This window comes from Anabrus simplex, chromosome 8 (assembly GCF_040414725.1).
Source record: "Anabrus simplex isolate iqAnaSimp1 chromosome 8, ASM4041472v1, whole genome shotgun sequence".
NCBI lineage: Eukaryota > Metazoa > Arthropoda > Insecta > Orthoptera > Tettigoniidae > Anabrus > Anabrus simplex.
The window spans coordinates 85,781,139-85,788,041 of NC_090272.1; positions in this window are offsets into that span (position 1 = coordinate 85,781,139).

A 6,903-nucleotide genomic window follows, 5' to 3' on the forward strand; every position below is an offset into this window, starting at 1 on the left:
GTGATTAGCTGCCATCCCCGGAGGTCCAGGTTCGATTCCCGGTTCTGCCACGAAACTTGAAAAGTGGTACGAGGGCTGGAACGAGTTCCACTCAGCCTAGGGAGGTCAACTGAGTAGAGGTGGGTTCGATTCCCACCTCAGCCATCCTCGAAGTTGTTTTTCATCGTTTTCCACTTCTCCTCCAGGCAAATACCGGGATCTACCTAACTTAAGGCCACGGCCACTTCCTTTCCTATTCTTTGTCCATCCCTTCCGATCTCCCCATACCCCCACAAGGCCTCTGTTCAGCATAGCAGGTGAGGCCGCCTGGGCGAGGTACTGGTCCTAATTCCCAGTTGTATCCCCCGACTCAAAGACTCACGCTCCAAGACACTGCCCTGGAGACGGAAGAGGTTGGATCCCTTGCTGAGTCCGAGGGAAACAAACAACCCTGGAGTGTAAAGAGATTAAGATAGAAAGATTTACATTTTAACCGAAAATTTACTTTAGCACTTTTATTATGTTTAGATGGAATAAATGCATTATATTTTTACATAAAGTATTTATTTACTTGTAATCATGGTCCGTATTACCTAATAAATTGAGAATATATCTTTAAACCACCAAATCATTTAACCACATATTACAATCTAAAAATATTATTAATAGAATAAATGTGAGCATGTTTCAGCTTTTGGAGCCATCATCAGCACAAACACCTAAATAAGATTAAAAACACAACATAAATGCACTTGACAGAAATGACAGCAGTGTTGATACTTGAGGTAATCCAAAACGAAATATTGGAGATTATTGATAAAATGTTTGTAGCATCGCCGTCTCAGTCCTATATGTACTGCCTGCTCTATGCTATGAGGTTAACACGCTGCTCAGCGTGAACTCTTGGTGTCACAAATCATCGCTAGGAGCGCCAGCTAACGCACCCAGTTTATCTCCGTACCCATGTTCCTTTAATAGATTATTCTGTTGAAACAAAATGACTAGTTTCTCATCAAATCACTCCATCGTAGTGCGGATCTAGTGGAATTTTGCTCAATTCGGCGAGTGACCGATTTACACTGACTGACAGAGCAAATGCAACGCCAAGGAGGAGTGGTTCGAAAGGGATGAAAGTTGGGGAAAAAACAGAGACGGCACGGACGAATAATTGATGTTTATTTCAAACCGATATGCAGGTTACACAATGCGCACGGCATCGACTCAGTAGGATGTAGGACCACCGCGAGCGGCGATGCACGCAGAAACACGTCGAGGTACAGAGTCAATAAGAGTGCGGATGGTGTCCTGAGGGATGGTTCTCCATTCTCTGTCAACCATTTGCCACAGTTGGTCGTCCGTACGAGGCTGGGGCAGAGTTTGCAAACGGCGTCCAATGAGATCCCACACGTGTTCGATTGGTGAGAGATCCGGAGAGTACGCTGGCCACGGAAGCATCTGTACACCTCGTAGAGCCTGTTGGGAGATGCGAGCAGTGTGTGGGCGGGCATTATCCTGCTGAAACAGAGCATTGGGCAGCCCCTGAAGGTACGGGAGTGCCACCGGCCGCAGCACATGCTGCACGTAGCGGTGGGCATTTAACGTGCCTTGAATACGCACTAGAGGTGACGTGGAATCATACGCAATAGCGCCCCAAACCATGATGCCGCGTTGTCTAGCGGTAGGGCGCTCCACAGTTACTGCCGGATTTGACCGTTCTCCACGCCGACGCCACACTCGTCTGCGGTGACTATCACTGACAGAACAGAAGCGTGACTCATCGGAGAACACGACGTTCCGCCATTCCCTCATCCAAGTCGCTCTAGCCCGGCACCATGCCAGGCGTGCACGTCTATGCTGTGGAGTCAATGGTAGTCTTCTGAGCGGACGCCGGGAGTGCAGACCTCCTTCAACCAATCGACGGGAAATTGTTCTGGTCGATATTGGAACAGCCAGGGTGTCTTGCACATGCTGAAGAATGGCGGTTGACGTGGCGTGCGGGGCTGCCACCGCTTGGCGGCGGATGCGCCGATCCTCGCGTGCTGACGTCACTCGGGCTGCGCCTGGACCCCTCGCACGTGCCACATGTCCCTGCGCCAACCATCTTCGCCACAGGCGATGCACCGTGGACACATCCCTATGGGTATCGGCTGCGATTTGACGAAGCGACCAACCTGCCCTTCTCAGCCCGATCACCATACCCCTCGTAAAGTCGTCTGTCTGCTGAAAATGCCTCCGTTGACGGCGGCCTGGCATTCTTAGCTATACACGTGTCCTGTGGCACACGACAACACGTTCTACAATGACTGTCGGCTGAGAAATCACGGTACGAAGTGGGCCATTCGCCAACGCCGTGTCCCATTTATCGTTCGCTACGTGCGCAGCACAGCGGCGCATTTCACATCATGAGCATACCTCAGTGACGTCAGTCTACCCTGCAATTGGCATAAAGTTCTGACCACTCATTCTTGGTGTTGCATTTGCTCTGTCAGTCAGTGTATGTTCACACTCGTGATATGTCTAAATATTAATACACCAATCCAACAATGTCGGTGTTCTTTTTACCGAATACCACTCAAACAGTGTCAAGAGGACCTGAGAGTGCCGATCGGATGGGCAGTTCATTGACGCGCTGCAGAACCCCAATGTCATTCGGTCAGTATGAGCAGTGGTTAAAGTTGGTTGTGTAGGTGGAACGTTCATCTCTTGCCCTTGGTTATAAGGGTATTTTCCGGAGTTTTCCAGTGTTGTGTCTGCAGCCATTTCAAAGACAGTGTTAAAGGCAACCTGGAATTTTTTTTAAAATATGCATATTTGAGCGCTGTTAATATTTCATTTTTTTTCAGAATGACTCCGCAAATTTCTTGTTTGTTTACAATAGGGAACTGGCTGCAAGACAAGAATAATAAACGAGTTGTGTGCTTGCTTACCAGTTTTATTCATAACAACCTCGAAACATAGCCGAGGTTCGCAAAGGTACGCCGGGAGTATTAAGTGCCGTTAGAACCTTGAAATTTCACACTGTACTATGCCTGGATGCTCATCCATAAACATGGGAAATGACGCTAAAATAACGATTTTTTTTCAATCCATCAGTACGTAGTCCCAGCACTGGTGAGGGGTTATGAATGATCTCCAGGATTACTTTCATTCCTACATAATCCTCTCAACAAAATCATTCATATTTTGTTTTATGAAATAATTCCGATGTCTTCCTCCTCAATATTTCCCTTCAATGAAGCATTCTAATGGGACTATCTGCGTTAAATTGCAGGACAATTGTAGGACATTGTGTGCAGCGACTATATTCTTTTATTTACTATTTAAGAGACTCGGAACTGAATATCTCTTACATTTTTAACACTCAAACCACCCATTGAAGAAGCATGTATGATTTCTCCTGCGCCCACATACCTAACTTGGTAATTTGTTAAAACAAAAGCAGCGAAACCCCTCTAAGTTGGACACCTAGCGTTTGTTGAAAATGTGTCCAATACAGTGGGGTGCCATTCTATAGGGTGGATGTATAGTATTTCAGAAGTAATCTCAAAGAGCCGGAAAGGAAAAACTCTGAGCTATCGTGTACTGTGTACCATAACTTATACATACATAATAAAAACAGTGGTTCTTTGAATTTATATAGGGGAGAGTCGGGAGGTATCGGACAGTTTAACTTTTCTGCCATAATTTGTTTGTGGAATAGGAAAAAGTTCATGTAATGCATTTTATAAGCATCTATATTCTTGTATCAACGTACTCACTAGAATATATTTAATCACAATTAAAAACACGGACAATATTAACAAATTAAGGAGATCATTACACTTTCGTATTTTTGAGAAATGGAGGGTGGTATCTGACGGTCAATATTTTTTAACAAAAATTTATTTTTTTCACATTCAAAATAAAACAAATTCACGTATAGCCATTCTGCAAATATCACACTCATTAGCGTTGAAGATGCTTGATGGACTAAACAAATATTTAGTCACAAGTACATTTAATTTATCAAAAATATGTCCACTTGCTCCTTGTTGAAGCCTACTGCTCGCTGCAAGCTGATAGACTCAGCCGTCCTCAAACGGAGGTCTTAATGCCTCTTCTTAAATCATAAAAAGGGTCTTTCCTGCCATCATTTTAGTTTTATTAAACCTATGTTCAGCTCTCAATTCCTCAGCAAATTGATACACAAGTTTTAAAAATTCTGTTTTGATGAATGGCATGAGCTAACTGTCGGGGCCTTGGTATGCATGTACATTCTTCATCTGAGAATGTTCTCTGAAAAGTCTCTCTGTTAGCCGTTACATGCTTTTATTGAAATCTCTTTACCAGCTTCAAGAGCTTTAATTCCATCATCTAACGTGCTTTTGTGGAACAGAGAAACATTGACTGGCCTCTCTAATACTCATTCTATTGTCCCTGACACTATTCACGGCTAATATTATATTGCTTTCTTCCCATTATCCTCGTATCTTCCCCATGCTTACCTAAAACAAAGGATAGTACTTTCAGTAACTCGGACGGAACTGCAACCTATGTGTCCGATACCGCACGCCAGTTTCGTGTCCGATACCACCCGAATGACTCCCTTAAGAAACAAGTGGAACTGAACGAGAACGTTCGAAAAGAAACTGATTCTAAACCTACGATATTACAGAGTAAGGAATACTGCTTCTGCTAATGTACTTAAAGTTCAATACAACTTATCCTTGTTGCTGCTACTTCTTGGTAAAAATAAATCCGTGCCGGCCGAAAATCACACAAAGGACAAAAATACACAACCACTCATAAACGACCCTGCCTTTCGACTGAATAGGATGTACCCACCCTTCAAACATGCAGGCGGACATGTGAGTAGCTAAACAGGTTCTGCCACATGCTGCTAACAAAGACATCTGTGAATTGTCCGATACCAGCCGTCGTCCGATACCTCCCGACCTTCCCCTACACTACAGTGAACTGAATTTCACGCCTACTAAAGCTGTAAAGACACACTACAGTATTGCCCTATGTTTTATTTTGCATATTGTGGTGTACAGTACTCACCTTCTACTGCTTTGTGAAGTAGCCAGTAATCGGGAGATAGTGGGTTCGAGCCCCACTGTCGGCAGCCCTGAAGACGGTTTTCCGTGGTTTCCCATTTTCACACCAGGCAAATGCTGGGGCTGTACCTTAATTAAGGCCACGGCCGCTTCCTTCCAATTCCTAGGCCTTTTCTATCCCATCGTCGCCACAAGACCTACCTGTGTCGGTGCGACGCAAAAAAAACTGCTTTGTGAAAAAATTAGTCAAAAGACTTTGTTTTGAATTTTCGATTCTTGAACGTGCCCATTCTGATTCAATTTTCCGGCGTAATCCAAATAGAGTTTCAATCATTTCTGGTTGGTTATAAACAAACACATAATTTATCATTACAACTATTAATACAATACACAGCTTTCTGATGAGGAGGTGGCTCCTTGGGGGCGGTAACTATTTTTCTTCTTCTTCTTCTTCTTCTTCTTAAGAAAATCTTTCTGCTGAAAAGAGTCACTCTTCGTAACTCTCCATCGGTTGTTCCAGGAATATCATCATGGACTTCCAACACATTCTTGAAATCACTAAAAATTCCAACGTCTAAGAATTCACTGTGGAGGACTTCAAGAACAAATCTCAATTCCACAGTTAACAAGATGTTATCTAGTTGAGATTATTGTCCCTCTTCAGTTGACTGAGGCACAAATCCTCTATGACCGAAACATTTCACAGTTGTGCCTTTAGACATGTCCAACCAAGCACCATGGTTGCAGCAAGTTGCGTAGAGGACCGTCACACTCCGTATAAATGTCACTGCATTGTTACATTTACCTGCTGCGTTGATGAGGGGCCCGCATTAACTGTTTCCTGTACAGCTTGAAATATCCCTTTTTTTCTAGTGGTTGCACTTCACTAATTAAGTTGGGAGACATCAATTTTACTATGTCATTGATAGATTCAGATCCACGTGACATGTTGCAGTATTTTACGCTTAGCCTTCTACATTTTTAGATTGATTTTTCTTAACCAGTCACCGAAAATATCACCTGTCATCGAAAATTTTCTGTCATGACGCAAAATACAGTAGGACTGTCTGTCTTAATATTATTGTTTTAAATGCTCTTGGATAGGCAGCATTTTCAATGACAATGTGAAAATTGCTTGCGTTAAACCATTTCAAAACACAAAACAAAATAAAGTTTTGAACCTGTCCGAACTGTCATTTAAGGACTGTCCAATGTCCAGAGGATTTTTAACATATAGGGAATTAAACTGCGCATTAAATATATGTCCAATAAAAAGGGACGTCAGGCGATAGAGGTGGCCAAAGTGGGGTGTTCCACTGTATATAGATAAATACGGGTCTATGCGTGGAGATAATATTACCCGGCACATCAAAGATATCCTCACGGACTTGCCTAAGTGTTGCAATAATTATTTAGTGACTAAACAAGAGAGTAATTAAATATGCTTTACTCACTGATCTGTCGCTTGTGAGTGAACACTGATATGCTGGGATAAAACCTCATATGTGTTTCTCAGAACATATCGACAATGTCCTGTCTCAGGCTCCTAGGTAGTCCTTCATGATGAAACTTTTCAGATGACTTCGGAGTAGCATCACGTGCACCAGGTTGTAATTCTCCTTCAAATATGGGATTGTCAAGTCATATATTGCCTTTTTACATCAATGACAGCCACTACTTGCTCATTCCCCTATGCAAGCAGGATTTTAGGGATAATTGGACCATGTTATGCAACACTCGACCAAGCGCTAAAACATCAACTCAAAGTTTCCAGTCGATTATAAATTCATTTATTGTTAAATTTTCCCAATTTTTTGCACTAATAAAACTTATTATTGTTGAACACCTCTGTAAAACCTCAACGTAATTACTTATCAAATAATGC